At 50.7% G+C, this 19061-nt stretch overlaps 1 protein-coding gene across 1 annotated transcript in view; it reads left to right on the plus strand.

Annotated features, from left to right (window-relative positions):
- The first annotated feature begins 92 nt into the window (after positions 1–92).
- CPLX2 (complexin 2) overlaps positions 93–19061 on the plus strand; it is an 81309-nt gene continuing 62340 nt past the window's right edge. The window contains exons 1-2 of the mRNA XM_036115711.2: positions 93–253; positions 11988–12068. The gene's annotated coding sequence lies outside the window, so the exon portion shown is untranslated. The remainder of the gene's footprint in view (positions 254–11987; positions 12069–19061) is intronic.

The following is a 19061-nucleotide window of genomic DNA, read 5'->3' on the forward strand; positions in this document are numbered from 1 at the left end:
TATCTCAGGAAGCTTGGGTCTCCCTGGGAGCGGGTCTGCCCTTGGGGGAGGCCTCTCGGCTTTGTGCCCTGCAGCTTGGCTGACACTCGGGGTGGACCGAAGAGGGGCTGGGCGCCCCCCGCGTGCACATGTGCTAGCCCAGGCAGGAGGGAGCGCCTCAGCGGAGGAGTGCAGAAAGGGGGAAGGAGACGCGCGCCAGAATCTCGGTCCCGGGCGCCCTGGTCGGCCGCGGAGGAGCTGCAGCCTCCAACAGGTTCGTAGAACGCACGCTCGCTCTCTGTTGCTGAGCCGCCACCTCCTCGGCTGGAGCAGGTTCGCCGGAGAGACCCTAGCCATAGGCCCCGCGCCGCCGAGCTCCCTGAGGGTGGCTTCCTCCGGCCCTCCTTCCTTCTCCCGGTAGCTCTCAGCCGCCACCGGCTCTTCCGGGGAGAGGCGGAGGGCGCCACGGGCTCCTTCTCGCTTCAGCACCAGCTCGGGGACAGCTCCCGCGCCCGGCCGGGTCCTCTCGCCGGGTCAGCACTGCACCGGCAGACGACGGCCATCCGCCGGCTCCTCTCCTCCTTGGGTCCGGGTTCAGTGCCACGGCCTCCGAGGACAGTCCCTCGTCCCCGCGGACTCCGCTCCCCGCGTCAACACCGCGGCGGCAGGCAGCTCTTGCCTGCTGCCTGCTTCCTGGCGAGCCGCGAACAAAGCCGATGGGCTGGGGCCTCCCGCGTTCCTCGCGGGTGGGTGGTTGCATCCATCGGGGATTTCGGCTTCCCCCAGAGCAGTGTCTGGGGCTAGCTGGGGAGGGGAGCCCAGTCACAATCGCGCGTCTCTGGCTTGGGTCTGCAGTTCGCCAAGGCCTGGCTGTGCAATGGCGGGTCCCAGCTGGAAGTCGGAAAGAGGGTGGAAGGGCGGACGGGCACAGAAGGGTCTGGAGTCCAGTGGGGCGGGCTGGGCCTAGGCTAGAAGGGAGGAGTGCTCTGCCCCCTCCTCCCTCCAGACCCCCACATCCACCCTAGCTCAGGACAACGGACTTCCTTCGGAGAGCCTAACACAGATGCCCGAGGCTGACAGCTGCAATCACTGACTCAGGCTGTCCCTGGAACATCCCTAGAAAGTGTGAGGCTGAGTTTCCGTGGGGGGAGGGGGCCGAGAAACTGCGGGGAAGTCTCAGGAACCCGGCAGATACTTGCTTTCCCCTCCCTCCTGACCAGGGTTCCGCCCCCACCTCCGGAGCGTTGCCCGAGAGGAAGGAAGGGGGAAGGGAGGGACCCGGGCAGCAGGTTGTGAACGCCGGCTTGGCTCGCGGAAGCGGCAATTAGTAAGAAAAGAGGTTGAAGGAGCATGAGAAGCTGGGAGGTTCCCAAACTGGGAAGCCAGCTCCGCGGCAGAAAACCAAATGTGTAAGAGGAAAACCTTTCTCTGGGAGCTGAAGCTGGGAGGGCCCTTGCCTCACGTGACCCTCTCAATTACTGATAGTCTCTCCTGAGGAGTCGGCATAGGGGGCAGAGGTGATTTGCCCAAGGTCACTCAGCAATTTAGTAGCAGAAATGGGCCTAAAGCTCGGGCTCCCCCAAATCCTGGGCCTGTTGTGTAGCATTCATGGAGAAGTGTTTTAAAACCCCAGATGCAGGGAGAAGAGCAGAGTTGTTTCCATTCTGAGTCCAGATCTCAGCTCTGTCACTTACTAGCATGTGACCTTGGGACAGTGATGAGAAGACAGGTTAATAGTACCCACTTGTGGTGAGGATTTAATAAAATACCTATATAATGAGCTTAGGGCAGTGTCTGGCACATAATAAGTACTCAGAATATGAGCTATCCTTTCTGCTATTATTCCCTCTGCAAACATGCACTGAAGATCTCTTATGTGCACTGGCTGTGCACTGGGGAGACAGAGAAGTGTCCCGGGGAGGGCACAGGCCAGCAGAGGAAGCAGAAAAGAAATCAGTTGCAATATGATGTGATAAGTGCTGTAATCAAGGTGAGTACACAGGGCGAAGAGATCTCAGAGGCAGGAGTGATGAGCCCAGCCATAGGGATAGAAGGGGAAAGGTACCTCAAACACATGGAACTGTGTGGAAAGACCAAAAGGAGTGAGATCAGAGCCACCAGGGTGATGTCACTGTGCTGGAGGGTCCTCGAGATGGGGACTGTGAAATGAGAGTAGAGAGAAAAGCTGGAGCCAGTCTCCAAAGGGTCTTCTGTGATGAAATATTTCAAACCTATTTTAAAAAAATAGAAAGAATAGTATAATAAACCCCCACGTACCCATCATCAAGCTTCAACAGTTGGCCAATTTTGTTTCATCTATACCCACACCCACTCTCATCACACTCACTCACACACACACACACACACACAGATTTATTTTGAAGCAAACCCAAGACATCATATCATCTAGTGCAGAAGGATTTTAACATCAACAACAACACCCTGCCATTCAAATGTTCTTCTACCTTGGAAGTCTCTAACTCAAACTATGACTTTCCTTCGACAATCTGTTCTGAACATTCCTGTCCTTAGCAGAAAGTTTTGAGACAGGTTCATCCTATGGTCATGAGCCATGTGCATTATTAGAGAAACTATTTCAGAACAAATGGAGGGTACATCAGCTTCAGCAGATTTCACCAAGCCAGAATTGTTTATCTCCACTACCTACACTGTGGCCAGAGGCCAGTAACTATTTGCAAGGCTGACCCAAAGACAAATTGAGCTCCATCAAGAAAAAGACAAAAGTAAGAGCTTCCCTTTCAAACTAACCTGAACCATAAGCTTATGAGGACAGAAGGCTCGAAGTCATGAAATCCTTGACTTGGAAATCGTCAAACCCAGCAGCCTTTTTACAGATAAGGAAGACAAGGGTCAGACATAGAGAGGAATTTACCCATAGTTCCACAGTGCTGAGACCAGAGCCAAGACCTTTGAACTCATAATCAAGAGTTCTTGTCAGTTCACCATTCTGCCTGAAAGATTAGGTCTTAGAGTTTCTCAGCCCATAAACCTGGGATGCCATTTCCTTCCCAAGCTCAAAGTGCTGGAAGGAGGAGGGGGAAGTGGGGCAAGAAATGTCCTTTCTGGTTCTCAAGAGGAAGAGGATGACTATATATAGCAGTTGGTCTGTGAGACACGTTGACACGTGTTCCTTCCGTATCCTCCTGAAGAAAGTCTATGACTGTGGTGCCTGTATTCTGGCTACCGTGTGCATCTCCTGCCTCGTGCCCTGGTTCTCATTGACAAATATCTGTGGTCAGACACCCAGACCTCATTTCTGCAGGTTTTTGCCCACCCCGTTTGTCTCAGCCAGATGCATGTGAAGCCTCGCTTTTTCCATTTGCCCCAAACTGGGCTGCACATCCCTCTCAGCTACAGACCGCCATTCCTCTGATGTACGAGTAGTGTTTGGCCCAGGTCCTGGCAGGACTCAGAGCTCTTGTGCCTTTCTAGAGCATGAAGTCTCTCCTGTTACTGATGAAATGCAATGACTGTGACAGGTATGTGTGCTCCCATCAGGCTCTAGGCACTTCACAAGTCAGCATTTTGCTTTTCAGGGGTGTCCCTGCCTGCAAAATGGGGAAGGCAGTATCTCATAAGTTTCCCTGAGTCTTAGGTGGACAAACTAAAGCACATGTAAGGAGTTCTAAGCATCCCTGGTGAAGAGAAGTCAGCAGAGAATGGTCAATAAAATTACCTCACTTCTGGGAGTATGACTACAGGTGAGACGTAGGAAGGTGATAAAGATAGTGAATTTCAACTTGTGAAATTATCCCAGCTTTTAGCCTCAGATGAGACCAATTCAAATATATTATAATACATATATTACATTATTAGATTAGATTAGATTTTATTATGATGATATAGATTTTCCCCACTATCTGAAAGTTCACTTTATGTCACATCACTTTTACAGAAGACCTACATTAGTAGGTCACTTCACTAACCAAAAGAAATTTGAAGAGGATTTCACTTTTACAAAATGGTAATTGCTTCTTTGCTTTGCACCATTTTGGTTTACAAAAGGTTTCATAAGAACGCTCTACTTTCAGATAGAAGGGGAAAGCTGTATTATATTATACTGTCTGGGCCTAGTTGAATTGCAATAGGTAGGATCAATTCCAAAGGGACCTTGATGAACATTTATTCTTCCTCCAACATTTACTCACTGAGTGGCTATTCGGCGTCAGGCATGGTTCCAGGTATGGAACAAGACACCTCAGATCCCTGCTCCCATGGGGCTTACAGACTTGCAGTAGACACAGTCATTAATAACAATTAAAAAGTAAATATGAAAACATTTAAGTAGACAGACAGACAGATAAGGAGTTTCTGTCTGAAATGGCGACATGAAACTCAGGCCCCAATAACAAGAAGTCAGTCAGGAGAGGATGTGGGGCCACACATTCCAGCCAAAGGAAATAGCTCAGGAAGAGGCCCCAAATGTGAGCCTGGTCTCTTTGGGGGACAGGCAGAAGGCCAATGTGGCTGGAGCAGGGAGCGAGGGGAAAAGTGGCAGCAGAGGAGAACGGAGAGGGGGCAGGCACCAGTCCCTCGTGCAGAGCCTTCTAAGCCATGGTCAAGATTTGGGATTTTATTCTAAATGCCAAATGTAAATCACTGGATGATTTTAAGCAGGAGAGTGATATAAACTGATTTTGCTTTAAAAAGATGCCTCTGGTTACTGCATGGAGAATGGATAATATGAACACGCTGGGCTGGGCACAGAGCAGGCAGAGAAGGTGACACACAGCTTCAGCCCTTGAGGTGTTCAGCATCCAGCAGAGGAGACAGGACACAAACCAGAATAGCAGGACCCTGTGGGAAGGGCTGCCGTGGGGAGGGATGTGCAAGGCATTAACACAGAGCTAAGAAGAACCCATTCAGCCTGGGAGGCATCAGGGAGGGCTTCATGGACGTGGGCAATGGCTGTTGGAGTGCACCTGGGAAAGGAGAGAGTAGAGCTGGTGCCAAGGACAGAGAAAGGTAATTTAGCAGCAGTGGACTGCACGAGCTGGGAGCCAGGCCGCCCGGGTTCGGATCCCAGCCACACCATTTAGTACTGTGTGGACGCACACAAGTTGCTTACTTTTCTGTGTCCCAGTGTCCTCATCTCGAAAATGGAGATGATGAGAATCACAAAACTTATTTCAAGGGAGTTCTGTGAGGATCAAGCAAGTTAAATGTTGTGAAGCATTTAGACAGTGCCTGGAAAGTACCTAGAAAGTGATGTATGAGTGTTGGTTAAATAAAAACGGAGCAAATGGGAGTGGGGGAGCAGAAGCCTGTGCTGGAAGAGGTCAAGTAGAGCCCAGCTCTGAGGGACCTTGAAGGCCAGACCAGAGATGCCCATCTTTCTGTAAGCAACAGGGGGCTATCAAAGGCCTTTAAGCAGGGGGACCAGGGAGGAGAGTAAGCTAAACCCCAACAGCCTCGAGAGGGAAAGGAACCTACCCACAGTCACGCAGCCAGTTACGGGCGGGACACTGTCATCCGTTTCCCTACTGGTCCAGTATTGTAGGAAGGTAAGGGCCGGATATATTTTGTTCTCCCATTGCATGCTCAGGGTGAGAAGGATGCCTAGGAAACTCTCAGTAAGTATTTGTGAAACACACTGCTAAATCAACAGCCAAATCACGCAGGGAGTGTCAGAAACTTTGAATCCTCAAGAAGGTCAGTGCGTTTCCGACAGCGGAGAAACTGCTCTCAGGAAAATCAACCAAACTCCTAGAGATGTTCACTTGGGGGCCTCAAGCCCTCTAAACCCCAGCTCCTCTTGTGACAGAAGACAGTGCCATCCACGCTGCCTCAGACACCCACTCAAGCTGCAACGAGCATCGCTGCATAGGTTCAGAAGTTAATCTTGGTGAAGTGCCTGGAAGATGAAAAACGTTCCCCAGACATCCAGCGGAGTAATTGCCAATGCGGAGAAAATGTATCTCTACATTTGCAAGAGGCAGGCCTTTGTATTCCACAAGAAAACAGCCATTAGATTTCCTGTCTCTGACTCGTCAGGAAGCTGTGACAGCCTGGCGGGCAAGGAGGGTCTTGCAGTTCAAGCCGCAGATGGCAAGAGACTCAGAGGAACTCGGATCCAGCCATCCCATTCCTGAACGGCCGCTCCGGGCAGGGCGTGGGGCCGGGCGCTTCTCTGAACTGGAGAGAGCCCCAGCCCACGTATTTCCTGGTGTGACTTGAGGGAAGTCCCATCTTTCTCTGAGCTTCACGTTCAGCAGCTAAACAACGGGGATAATACCACTGGCCCCCAAACTGGGTCATTTTCCTTTTGATCCTGACCAGGTGGGGTTCAGGCTGCAATCCCATTTCGCAAATGTGGAAACTCAGGCTCACTGATGCCTCAACACTCACTGAACACCCACGGTGGGCCAATAACTGTTTGAGAGCTGGAAAGCCAATGAAGAGTAAGACAGACAAGATGAGGTCCATGCTCTCCCTGAGCTCACGTTCTAGTGGGGAGACAGAAAACAAGCAAGTAAACAATAAAATAATTTCACCAAGTTATGTAAGTGCTAGGAAGGAAATAAAAGAGGGGTGTGTCAAGGAGGCGGGGGTGGTTTGTGTAAGGCAGGTAGGGCTTGAAGAACCCGGCACTGAAGCTGACATCTGGACAGGGAGAAGCAGCTAGCCATGAGACAAGTGTCCGGGGAGAAAGTGCAAAGGTCCTGAGGTAGGAAGAAGCCTGACAAAGTTGCATGACAGGAGCTGAGGGAGGGAGGGAGGGAGGGAGGGAGGGGGGTGGTAGAGATAAGGACAGATGGGTTAACAGGAGCCAGAGCAGGCAGGGCCTTGAAGACTGGCTGAAGCAGAGGGGGGGCAATCGAAATTGTAGTGAAGTCCCTTTTTTCCCTCTCCTCACTGGTAAAGGGCCTGCTGGGGCAAAGCCCACATCAGAGTGATCACCCAGACCCCCGTCAGGCTCACAGTTCCTGCTGCCTTCGCTAGAGCAGGGCGGCCAAAAGGCAAGCCAAGTGATGGATCCCCCTGCTGGGAAATAAATGTATCGGCCGGCCAGCGGCTGGGTGGGCACCGTGGCACTTGGCAGGCAGCGTCAATGAGGCAGGAGGGGGCCAGAGAAGACATAGGGCTGGCGGGGACTGGGCTGAGGCAAGGGCCAGAGGCACCTGCCTCAGGTGCAAAATGTAAAGGGGTGCTAAAAAGCTCAGTCATCAAAATCAAGAACATTTTGTGCAATATTTTTTAAAAACAAAATTAGTGACCCCAAAACCCATGGTGAATGAAACATTAAAATTTTCAAATAAGGACAGGATTCCAAAAGAGCCAGGCTGGGGGTAGGACATACAGGGCGAGTCATACATGTGCAGGATCCCATACTGATCCTAAGATGTCCACTCAACGGCAGGGACACTTCCTGGGCCAGTGCCCTGTTCCCACTGGAAGCCAGCACCCAAAACTGGCCTGCTTGTGACAAACTGAAAGTAAGAAACAGGTCCTAGTAGGCGTCTCAGAGACCACTCTCTGCCTTGGCTATGGAGACAGAAGCCCAAGCAGGGACCACACAGCCAGGAGGTAAGGCTTGGCACATAACCCCTGGCAGTGCATACTCCCAGGTGGACAGAAGTTCAAACTCACCCCTTGTATGCTGTGGGACCCTGAGTCAGGTACATTGCCTCTCAAGCCTCAGTTGCCCCCATCTGTGACCCCCAAGCTAAAAAGACTTAGTCCCCAGGATTCAAGAAGATAATACTTGAAATCCTTTAGCACTTGGCTACTCAAAGTGTGGTCCCCAGGCCATCAACATCAGCATCTCCTAGGAACGCATTAGAAATGCAGAATCTCAACTGCATCTCAGACCCACTACATCAGAATCTGCATTTTAATGAGACCCCCCAAGGGATTGGCATGCAGGGAAAAGCCTGAGAAGCTGGTCAATTCTTGGCACTTTGAAGAGATGCTCAGTAAATGAGAGTGCTGCCCCTTTGCCCACCAAACTCTGAGTGAGGTCCTGACTTAGGGCAAGAGGAAAAACCCGAAATAGGGAGAAGAGATCTGAGGGGGCCACCCCATTACATTTTAAACGGTCAAGTTTTAAAGCCAGGGAATCTGGCTGAGCTCCTTCTATACAAAATCATATCGGCCCTCCTTTGTTCATCTGGAAAATGGGAATAATAATAGCAAATCCCTTACGTGGTTGTGGCGAAGACAAAATAACATGAGTAAAACCTCGGCACAATGCTTGGCACATAGTAAGTGTTCAATAAATGCTTGCTGTTGTTGCTGGTGGTGGGAGGGCCGGGGTGCGTTCAATAAATGGTTACTGAGCACAGCCCATGTGATGAAATAGATCACGCTTGCATAGCTTTTTGCCACTTATAAAGCACTTTCATTTACACCATCTCAACTGACTGTTCTCATAACCCCCTGGGTAAGATAGCATGAAATTCATTTTAAGGAGGGAAAAAACCTAGGCTCAGAGAGGTAGAATGATTTGGCCAAGCAAACCAGGATTTTTTTAAAGTAATTTATCTATTTGAGAGAGAGAGAGAAAATGCGAGTGGTGGGGGGAGGAGCAGAAGGAGACGGAGGGAGAGGGAGAGAAGCAGACTCCCCGTTGAGCCCCATGCAGGGCTTCATCTCATGACCCTGAAATCATGACCTGAGCAAAAACCAAGAGACGGAGGCTTAACTGACTGAGCCACCCAGGCGCCCTGCAAACTAGGATTTAAACCCCTAGAGTCTGACACTAAAATCTGTGCCAGCAACAGAGCATCCAACCAATAACCATAGGAAAAGGTCAAAAACGGAATAAGATAATATTAGACTCTAGAGATGGCGTTGTTCAACCTCCTTATTTTACGACAGGGAAAACTGAGGCCCAGGGAGGGGAAGAGACTTGTTCAAGGTCACTCAGACAGAGCGTCAGCCCTGGGGTCAGAACCCAGCTCACAAGGCTGCGAGTCCAGACTCCTGTCCTGAGTCCAGACCCACATCCTGCATCTGATTGGCCAGCCTCCACCTGATGAACCCAGGGCTGCGGGCTGTGGGTGGCCCAGGCTGGTTCCCTGAGCAGGTCTAGTGGACAGGAGGCATTCTAGCTAGGCATTCAAATGCACTTCCTTTCCAGCCCAATCAGGAAGAGCATGCAGAAGCTGGCGTTGCCAAGGTGAGGGCTGTGAGGTTGCTAGGACACAGTTTGGGAGCAGCCAGGTGGCAGAGGAGGGCTTCACTGGGGCCGGGGCTGGGGCAGAGACTAGGATCTGCCACAGAGATCTTCTTGGCTGGGGGAGGACCTCCAACTCCACACAGTGGCTCAGCCAATGGGAGAGAGTTGACTCTCATAGACCCTCCATCTCTATGCACCACCCAAGCTAGGAGGCAGAGTCCGATTCTCCCTCCACCCCAGACCTCATCAAGCACAAGTCCTCCTATCTAGCCTCCCATCCCCCCCACTCCTGCCCCTGCCCCTGGAAGGAGCCCTCTAGAGCATGAAGCTGTGCCTTGCAGTGGCTCTCCATCGTCCTCCAGCCTCTATAAAGCTCCTTATAAGGGGCCCCGACAACCTCCCAGCTTCATCTTTCTCCCCAAAGATCTGGCCAAACCACATTCCTCCAAGTGGAACCATGCTCCCCCCACACCTTTGCAGATGCTGCTCCCTCTGCCTGGAAAGCCCTTCCTGCTCCTCTGTCCTCTAAGCCTCAGCTCAAGACTCACCTTCTCAGGGAAGCCCTCCCTGATGCCTCCCAGCAGTGAGGCATCTACGACAAATGCACTTCTGGGGATGTCACACTGGATTTTAACTATCCTCTTTCCTGTTTGGGTCCCCATTAGACTGTGGGCTTTTTACATCTCACTCCTAGAGTGAGACCCAGGTTCCAACTGTGCAAGATCAAGCCTCCTCTGAGCCTCTGTGCCCTCCTCTGTGTGATGGGGATGGTGACCTTGGCCTTGCCAGGTGGATGGGGGTAGTAGAGAAGGTGGATGTGAAGGGCCTGACACATCACAGATACACTGAAAACACGGAGCATGCCCGCCCTGTTGTTTGCCCTGCTGTTGCCCTGTTGTTTGTGTGAATACCACTAGCGTCCAGCGCAGCGTGCTCGCTCATACATGTGTGTTCCGTGTCCTCCTCCCCTGCACGGGGAGAACAGTAACTGCCGTGTGAATGGGCTCTGAGAACAGCGAAGCCCCGTCAAGTGGACGTCGTAATAATTCTGAGAGTTAGCACTCTTGATTACCACCAGCCCCTAGACCTGAGTCATCCTGACACACTCTGCCCACCCAGTGAACAAATGGCTTCATTCACTGAACAAAAGTTTAAGATCTACTCTGTGCCAGGCAGCGTGCTAGCGGTCGGGGACTCGGCAGGTAGACGTTAAATACATAATTGCACCACCTTTCTTTCCTGGCCTTCTTAAAGGTCAGCCTCCCCACTCGGGGCACAGATGGCCCTGCCTGAGGCCAGGGAGGCCGCCTCTGGCTCCAGGGTGCTCCCCAGGGCAGTCAGCAGGTTCGCAAACATCCCCTCCCCACTTCCCCACCTGGCCAGTCGGGGAACAGTAACATCTGCCCTCTTTCCAATTCAGTTGCTAGTTTTAAATTAACATACTGTCAGCTCCCAGAGAGCCAGAGCATGCTTGCCCTTTTCCCTGCGGTGTCCCCAGGATTTAGAACACGGCCTGACACAGTCATTCAGCCACTATTTACTCGTTCATTCACTCACCCAACAGATATTTATCGAGTCCTGCTAAGTGCCGGGCTCTGGGGAATGGGCCCTGCCGAGCTCAGCTCTGAGTCTAGTGGTGGGACTGGGGCGGGAGGAGATTGCAGGAGGAGGTAAGAGTGCCTTGGAGCAGTGGAGACCGAGGGGTTAGGTGCTGTGCTCCCAGGGTGGTCCCAGAACACCACCCGTCCCGGGAAGGGGCTTGAGTCGGCTGATCGATTGGAATCCTTGCTTCCCCCAAACCGTGTCTATCATCCAGAGCACCTCCTCGGTCCCCAGCTCTGGAAAGGACCAGGATGTCCCCTTTCTTGAGTCACAGCAGGACTGTGGTTACCGGATGAAGGGAAACAGTGGGGGAGGCGGCACCAGGTTGGACGCAGGTGGCTACGGTTGCTGGGGCTTTGGGGTCCAGTCAGGAGAGGCCCTGACTGCAGGGCTGGGGGGGGTGGGGGTGGGGAGGCAGAGCGGGGACTGTGGGTTCTTATCCAGTCCATACTCGCCCCTGTGGGAAGCAGAGCAGATGACCTCCCCTCTCTGCAACCTGTGCTCTCCTCGGTAAAATGGGAGAACATCAACCTCACTAACCCTAACTTTGTGAAGGCAAACCCAGCAAACCTGCGGATCATTGTTCAGTCAACACATGTTCACTGGGCGCCCACCTTCGGTCAGGACCCGTGCAAAGCTCCGGAGACAGAGTCATGGAACGTGCCCTTGCCTTTTCAGGAGTGCCTGGTGCCTCCTAGGAGAAAGCAGGGGAAGGTAACTACAATTTGAGGGGCTATAAGTTAATAGACATCCTCACAGATATTCTTAGTCAACACAGACGACAATGATTACAACAAGCACTTATATGGCACTTAATGTATGAGATCGGGGCTGTTAGCAGCCCCATTTTACACACAAGGAAACTGAGGCTTGAGGAGATGTCATGGATTTTCCCAAAGCCAGAATTCAAATCCAGACATGACTGACAGTAAGCCCCACCCATTGACATGGGTCAGAAATCACATTTAAGTCAGGAAGCAGTGTGGTCAGCGGTACCATAAAAGCGTTGCCCGAGCCAGTGGCCAAGAAGGGCAACTGGTATCAGGGTAGTAGGTGAGGTGGGGCCAGGGGCTGGGTCTGATGCCAGGTAGGGTCCCATCCTGCCCAGTCCCTTGCTGGAACCCCAGGGATCTGTTGTGGCCTCAGGAGAAGCAAGGAAATGTCCTCCTTGGAGTCTGGGATTCAGTGCCCTTTCAGGGCACCCCAGTGAACTGCCCCAGAAGTTCTCTCCCCTCACCCCTGAACACCCTCTCTCCTCCTCCAGGAAGCTGTACATCTCTGGCATGCGACCTGCTCTGCTCGTTGACTGAAGGTCCCTACGTCTCAGCTCAGCCAAGAAGCAAAGGTAAGGGTACTGCCCAGGGTCATTCCCATGGGCGGTGTTCAGGGCCCCCACTCCCGGGGCCCTGGTGAAGGGGGTCAGGATGACATTTCCCCTCCGTGATCCCCAAGAACACTCCTAAGTGGAAAGGAGATGGATCAACTGGGTAATGTGGTGGAATGGTGCTAGCCATTTACAACAGAGAAGCACTTTCTTGTGCATTAAACCTTAGGGGGTATTATCCCCAGTTTACAGATAAGGAAGCTGAAGCACAGAGATGGGAAAGCACTTATAGCTGGCAGGTGGCTACGTCTGAATTCCAACCTACATTTTCTTGTCTGTATCCCCATGTGGCCTGTGCATATTGTCTGTGCTTGGTACATACTTGATGAATGAATGAGTGAATTAATGAACTGTTCAAGATCAATGGCAGGGCAGAGCAGGGCTGGAACCTGGCTCTCCCCCCAGTTCCTATATTCTTTCTGCTATCTGTGGCTTCCTGCACTGATGAGCTCAACAGTACCCCCTCCCTGTACCTTGACCCCAGGATCTCAAGCATCTCATGTGCGGTATCCGTTACCCCTCCTGCCGCAGACAGAAGGATGAAGGTGGAGGGGTCGGCCTCAGCTCCTCTGTCAGGTGGCCCCCAAGCTTGGATCACACCCAGCATCCCTTCATCCACATCGCCTCTTCCCCACCACCCACTACCAGTAATCCAATGTGCATAGTTGTAAACTTGTTTCTTTAAATAAACAGTCTTGAGTTTCATACCAAATAGTCTTTTAAGAGGAGGAACGTCTCCAGGCCACCTCGTATTTAGCATACAGTGAGCCACATATTTGCACAGAGAGAGTGTGTGTGGATATAGAGATCGCTTGATCGCTATAGATATCATTGCTCATCCAGATGGGAGCTATTTATGATGCTGAGTCACCCGCAATGAATGCCACTGAGGGATTCCAGGCTGGGCTCTGAGCCCCAGCATCACAGACCTCATGGCTCTCTGCCTCATCCTCACTGTTCACAAATGAGAGAGACAGAGGCAGAGTGGTCCCCCATCTCGGTGCAGGCACAGAAGGAGACATTTTGGCTACGGGAAATAGAGACTTTCTCATAATCAGGTTCTATTTCAGATCCTTGTCCTCCATCCAGAACACCACACCCTTACAGAGCATCTAGTCCAATTCTTTCCTTGTACAGGAGAGGAAAGTGGGACCCAGAGAGGGAAGGACCTTGCCCAGTGTCCCACAGCTAGTCAGTAACAGACTGGTCCTAGAGCTCAGATCTTCAGATTGCTGCAAGGGGCTCTTTCCTCTTTCCTGGCCACCATCTTCTGTTTTATGTCCAATGTCTTGGCATTTCAGCCCCTCCGGAGCTGTCTGTCTGTCCTCTGAACACTTGGAGATGTCACTGAGCACTTCTTTCTCTGGGCTTCTCCAGGAGGGGAGCTAAGTTTGGTTTTGGGGTATATCCCCCCTACTTACTGCAGGAAATGCATACACTGGGCACTCAATGCATGTGCCTTGGGTGTTATATAAGACCAAACTCAGCACCAATTCCTGGGGAACCCTAGTTCTTCATTTGAAAAAGCACCTATTTATCCTCACCCTCTCTTTCTTTTCTCTAAGCCAGTTCTCTATCCATGCAAAAATAGACTCCCTCCCACTCACCACCCACCTCTGCCCAATTCTATAATGAATCAATTTTATTAATAGGCTTTGGGATGGAAATTTGACAAAGGCTTTTTGTGAAAGTCACCCTTTATCTCCCTATATAGTTCGCTTCTCAAAGAAGTCTAATAAACTGGTCAGGTGAGATTTTGCTTTACATAAAATATTCATTAATCCACTCTTTCCTTCCATATGGAATGTGTTTGTTTAAACATCCTTTATTATGGATTCTATCCAATTGTTCTGAGAGACAGTGGGATGAGATGGAAAGAACATGGGCTTTGGAATTAGGGCTGGGTTAAATTTTAATTGGCCATGTACTGGTTCTGTATCCGCACTGCTGGTGTGAGAATTAAATGAGATAATGTCTGTAAAGTGTCTAGCATATAGTAAGTGCTCAATGCAAGTTTGTGAATAAATGAATGACTTGGGACCCATATGAACCACATCCTAAAGGGTAAGGGACCAACTGACTCTGCAATCTGAAGTCTTGAAGTCATACAATCTCAGGAGGGTAGTTTGCGAAGTCTGGGGGAGCAGAACCCAGGAATTATGCTGCTGGTTGGGATGTCTCCAGGCCAGAAAAGAGCCACCTCTTTCTCTTGGAGAAGAGAAAACTCCTTGAGAGTAAACATTGTGTCTTATTAACTGTTGGATTCTACCTCTCCCAAAACTAGAGCCTAGCTCAGGGTAGGCAAAAAGATACACAGTAAGTATGGATTGAGTTGAAATGAGTTGAGTTGAGTTAAGCTGAGTAGAGCTGAACTGAGTTGACCTGGCTTGAATTGACTTGTTTTGAGTTTGCTAATAGACCCAATTCTAGGACCTACCAAGGGAGAAGCTTCTTAGAACTCAAGCTTAGCTTAGACCAGGTCCCATAGCATGGGGGAAACCCCAAGGGTGATGTTCTGGGGACATTCGGCACCTTCCAAAGATGGAGGCACCTTGGAGAGAACCAGGGCCGTAGCCAGGGCTGAGGAAAAAGGGTAGAAATCTTGGCTTGGTCAGGGGGCACCACAGGCTGAATGTCTTTCAAACTTATTGGAACAGTGACAGGATCTTCCCATAATTTTAGAGTGACAGATTTCTTCTCTTCATGGCAGAGAGGGCCCTTTAAGGGTACCCACTTCAGTGGGAGATCTCTAGGTTGGGGCAGGGGGCAGCCATGAGGGGAGAAAGCAGGCTGAGGCCAGGAGCCAGTCAAAGCTCCATACTGCAGATGCTGGCACGATTGTAAATTGGTCTTCCTGTTGGAGTGAGGCTTTGGGGGTCTGAGTAAGGTATGATTCTAAGTCCAGACTTAAATCAGGCATTGGTTGCTAAAGGGAACAGTGACCCAGGAACCATAGTGGGGAATCAGACAAGACCTCTGGCACCACTGGGGTCCCTTCACTGGCTCCATCTCAGGCACTTCTCCAAACTGAATGCAACCAGCCACCTAAAGGAGGCAGGAACTGAGACAACAATGAGACTCAGGTGAACAGGGGCTGCTCCAACCCTTTCTGTATTTGGCTGTGTCTATCTGTCTCCCACATGGGCTTGGGAACCCATCAAAGACACTACATCTATTCCTCTTGTGTCATCTAAAAATCTGGGTACAGGTTAGACATCCATGTTTGATGAATGAATAATTAGGTCAGAGGAAGGCTTACAATGCCAGTGGAAAATTTCAAGATTTCAAAATGGCAAAGGTCCAAGGTAGAGATGCCCAGCCAGGAAAGATAACATAGACCCAGAAGTTGCTCCTCAGGAGTTTGGCTCATGGGGAAAATGGGACTAAATGAAGTCAAGAGATAGGGTGGTGCCGCATGGGTTCAAAATAACATCCCTCAGAGTCCCGGGCTTCTGAGACAGGTTCTCAGGGGCCATTGTAGGATGGGTTAGGGCAAGAGAAGTTTCAAAAAAAGAATCTCTGCACCCAACAATCCCATTTAAATAATTTTTAAAAGCTCCAACTTTATCTGCTTTCTATGTTGGATTTCCAAACACATTTTCATTTTTAACAGATTCTTTGGATTTTAAAAAAAATCCATTTGGAAAGCACTAGTGTTGAAAGAGCCTTGGCATTTGGAGTTAGACTGTCTGGATTCAAATCTCAGCCCCAAGCCTTTCTGCCTGTGGGACTTCAGGAAGGGAATCCTTTGAGCCTCCACCTTCTTACCTATAAACCACCCTTCCAGAAACATGTGAGAATTAACTAAGGAGTTACAGTATTTCCCAAGGGCTGGTACATGGGTGATTGATGGTGTGTGATGATTTTAGGTGGTAGATGGATGAACATTTATTACTTTAATAGCTCACAAATGATGCATGTTAGAAAAATATAACTGGCACACCAAACTCTCTGATTTATGGGGAAAATATAGCATTTCCTTTTAAAATGAAATTCTGAGCTTTTTAAAAGACAAATCAATTTAAAGAAAACTACAAGGTAAATGAATAGCACTGATATGGCAGAAATCATGAAGGTGGTAGATGAATGACTAAAATGTGGGGAAAACTGAGATAATCTGAGTAAAATACCTATCAGTGTCTGTCACTTAGGATGGGCTCTAAAGACTTCATTCTTGTATTCTTCTCTCAATTCCCTGAGATGGCTGGACCTAGAACCAAGCTCATCCACTGGGGCAAGGTAGACACCCAGGCCTGGTCAGCCTGGAATCCAGTGAGGTCGGTACGAGTGGGGAGGCGTGGTCAAGGGCAGGTGGGCAGCTGGGGTCAAGTAGGGAAAGGCACCTAGCCACAGGATCTTAAAACAGGTAGATGCTACGGAAGCAATGCTTTCCACAGAGCGGGCACCAACCATCACTGGTCCATGAGGCCATTTTAAGAATTATCCAGGCACAAGTTAAGTAGCACTGGGAGAGAGTTACCTCCTTTTCGGTTGATTACATCAAGGAGGAATTCGCAATTGGAGGTCAGCATCTACTTAACGCCTCTGTAACACTTACTGATCTTCCTTTTGGACCAAGAGGCCCAGCTTTCCAGCAACAGTATCTAGCTGAAATTAAATAGCAGTGTTGTATTTTCCACATCCTTATTTTTACCATTACCTGCCATTTATAGAATATGATGCAGGTTTCGTGTTTATGAGAATGATCTCATGTTCCCTTTAGAAATATATGTATTAAAGGTTAAAAAATGAGTGGATTATTTTTGCTTGGTGTAAAGTATTGGGTAATAGTACGGGAGGATATATGCATGGAAACAAGATAAAGGTGGTCTTGACCGAGAGAAAAGCCAGTCTGGCAGAAGCACCACAAGGACTCGCACAGCTCCAGAGCCCGTGCTGGGCCCACAGGCAAGATGGCTCCAGACTCATCCACAGGCTTAAGTCAAGCCTTGTCCTGGGGAGGCCAAGGAGGCCCCATCCTAATGAGCCAGATTGCTTGGACAGGTGACCCTGAGCCTCCAGGCTAAGCGGGGAGTCCAGGGATCACGACTGGCCCAGCAGCAGTCAGGATGGTCAGGGCTACCCCCAGAGGGTGTGTCTGGAAGAAATTCCAGCCCTCTGGTTTCTGGCGAGGCTGGGACTGCAAGAGATGACCCAATGGCTCCAGAAGGGAGTGGGGGGGGGGGGAAGGAGCTGAGGGTAAGGAAAAGGCAAAGCCTGCCTCTGCAGCCTGTGTAAGCTTGGCTTGGCATTCAGAGAAATCCAGTGTGAACCCCAACAGTTCACACCTACCTTTGAGAGGGGCTGTGTATGGGTGTAGGTAGCAAACAACAGAAACCAAATCTGCCCCAATCAAACAGAAGCAGGGGTTATTGAGAGGTTATCAGCACCTAGAAGCCAAAGGAAAGCAACAATCAGGCCCAGGAAAGGGCAGGAACCAGAGCAGACCAGGGGCCTGGGAGCAGGAACGGAGGCCAGTTTTTCTGAGATCCCCCTGTGGGATGTATCAGCCCCAACGTCTGTTCCTCCTTGCCTCACTCTGCTCGGGACTCCCAGCCCCAAGAAGGGCACCAGCTGGCCTGGCTTGGGGCCTGTGCCCTCCTCTTGGCCAGCAGAGAGCAGGAAGCTTGAGCAGACTCCCTCCAAGATTTGAGCGCTGAGGAAGGGGTGATCCTCAAAAAGAAAATCAAGGGACTGTTGCTCAAAGGAGGAGAAATGGATTCTGGGCAGCCAAAAGCAGCAGATGTCAACCATGAGGAGCCAAGGGAGGATCAGGCAATGTGGGCCCCTGGGCCTGGCTCTTCGGAGCCATCCCTGGAGCTTCTTTTCTCCCACACTGGCTACACCAGGGTCACTGTCCTCATCTGGGGCCAGTAGTCAGTCATAGTCAAGACAGGAGCCCCTCAGACTTCCAGCGAGGGGCTCCTGGATCCTCTAATGAGCTGAGGGAGGGAGAAAGCTGGATAAGGCTCTTCCTTGGCCCCAGAGCTGAAAAGGCTCTCTGGGTTGAGGAAGTCTAATTAGGATTACTCACTCAAGGGCTGCAGCCCCAGCTGTCTGCAGGGCTGGCGGGAAGCAAGCACATGAAAGGAACTACGGTGATCTGGAACATGCATGCCTGTCGAAGGGGGCAGCTCTGCTAGCTCCAGACAATTGTTGCTACACAGACTCATGGCCTCAGTGTTGATCAATACCCTGATTTTTTTAAGTAAATCCTCACATCCAGATTTTTTGTGAGACTCCTCCATTTTAAGTATTGTTAACTACCAGAAAAAGTTTAAATATTGTGCTGAGCAAACAATACAAATCACCAGTTTGTGACCACTGAACTAACTTCTCTTCATCCACTACAACCCAGCTAAGAAGTCACTTCCTCCGGGAAGCCTTCTGTGACTTGCCCCTCCGTCGGCCTTGCCACCCTTTCTTTGGATTCCCGCAGACCCTCTATTTCCTCCCATCACAGCACTGACACGCTGCATTATAAAAACTCAGCTGTTCCCATCTGCTGCTCTTTAACGGTGCTTCCTAGAGGGTGAGGGTGACCACCACGCCTTCCATCGATGCCCCACCGAGTGCCTGACACATTCGAGCCACTGCGGCATCGATGGAAGGGGAGCTGAAGGGACTGCCGTGGTCAAGATGGCCACGAATTAATCCAGGAACCTCTGTGACTTAATACAGCAAGGACGTGTGCCTCCCTCACGTGACGTCCGCTGTGGAGCCCAGCAGTTCTCCAGGTAGCTTCCTTCCAAGCGGTGACTCAGAGACCCAGGCTGGCTGCACTGTTAGGTGGCCGGGGAGGAGAGCGAGCGGAGACCCCCACCCACGCCAATTCCTCAGCCTGCAAGGGGCATTTGTCGGCTCCCTTCAGGGCACCTTGGCCAGAACTGGTCCCGTGAGCTGTGTCATTACAAGGGGCTGGGAACATGGGTGGAGCCCATGGGTTGACTGAGT

Source organism: Halichoerus grypus, chromosome 2 (genome assembly GCF_964656455.1).
Source record: "Halichoerus grypus chromosome 2, mHalGry1.hap1.1, whole genome shotgun sequence".
In the NCBI taxonomy this organism is placed as follows: domain Eukaryota; kingdom Metazoa; phylum Chordata; class Mammalia; order Carnivora; family Phocidae; genus Halichoerus; species Halichoerus grypus.